Raw genomic sequence first — 1427 nt, 5'->3', positions numbered from 1 at the left:
GGCGCGGCTTTGATTAAGTCGTGAAGGATCATTTTTTCGGAGGGCTTACATTAGATTTCTTTTTTAGTATTTTCGCCAGCATTCGCCGGGAGAAACAGTTCTTTGTGTTCTAATGTTAGCTGGAACTTTTATATAGATCAAAGTTACCTATCGCTCTGCATTCTCCGTTTAGGTTTTTTGTGTTTTTTAAGTTATTGTTTAATATATATGATATATAAGTTTTCCCATATAAACTACAATAATTATCAATATACAATTATTTTCTATTTAAATATTTATTCTATTCTCATTATTGTGTAGTTTAAAGAGGTAAACATGCATTCACAAGAAAAATAAAATAGTGAGGCAAACATGAACTTTTTCTATAATTTATGTGGATTTAAACAGTACAAGGTATATTATAAATGTTGTGTAATTTTTTTGTATCTTAATACAGGACCACAAGCACGCACAATTATTTGGTATCTTCGTGTATATTCGGAACAAATAATTATTGATTTTTTTTCGAAAACATAGTATTTTCAAAACTGTTCTATATGTATTAAAAACAATTGTGTTAAAACAATAAATTCGATAAATGTTTTGAAACATGTTAAACATGTTTGTAGAAAAGTAAGAGTAATTGCACGCAATAAATCTTCCAATACAAGTTGAACATTTTTCTGAAATAGACGTTGTCAATGTTTTGAGTGAATGACGGATTTCAAAAACACTCTTGCAATTTCTTAATGCACGTGAGAATTTTACAAAAATATGTTGAAACTGACTCGTCCCCCCGAGAGGCCCAAGTCCGTAGTTTTTTTTCAGATGCACTAACATTTTATATAAGTTTACGGTAGTTGTTATCTTTTCTAGCATTTTTTTTCAACCGGGAAAAATAATATCAAAAACTAAACATGAAATTGGAAATAAATAAAAAATCTCGTGCACGCCCGTATTAAAGTAGAAATAAGAGAAATGCTTTTAGGGCATGTACAATGGTTCTATCTTAGGAATGACACGTAGGATAACTGATGAGGTGGAAGAGAGAGAAATCATAAGAAAAAGCTTGAATTCTCTTATTTAAGAGAAGACAAGAGATGATCTCTTAGCACAATATGTCTCACCACATTTTTAGGAATAGCTAGTTATTGAAGATAAGGCTAAGAGATGATCTATTGTACACATATTTTTTGTCATCTCTAAATTACATGCAAGATTTAAGATAAAACTATCTTATCAACCATTGTACATGCCCTTAAAGATAAACAAAGCTTGATATATAGACTTCTAGCTTGTCTTAATACCGGCTTTTTTGGTCACCTTGGGCGGGATGTGCACCACCGACAGGGAGGTCCCAGGTTCGAAACTAGGCCCCGGTGTTTTATTTTACTCTTTTTTTCCGAGTCATACTGACCTGTGGGGCCCATATTTTAATTTGTGGTGCT

Source organism: Triticum aestivum, unplaced genomic scaffold, assembly GCF_018294505.1.
Source record: "Triticum aestivum cultivar Chinese Spring unplaced genomic scaffold, IWGSC CS RefSeq v2.1 scaffold44546, whole genome shotgun sequence".
In the NCBI taxonomy this organism is placed as follows: Eukaryota; Viridiplantae; Streptophyta; class Magnoliopsida; order Poales; family Poaceae; genus Triticum; species Triticum aestivum.
The sequence above is the reverse complement of the archived record's forward strand: the minus strand, read 5'-3'. Positions refer to the sequence as shown.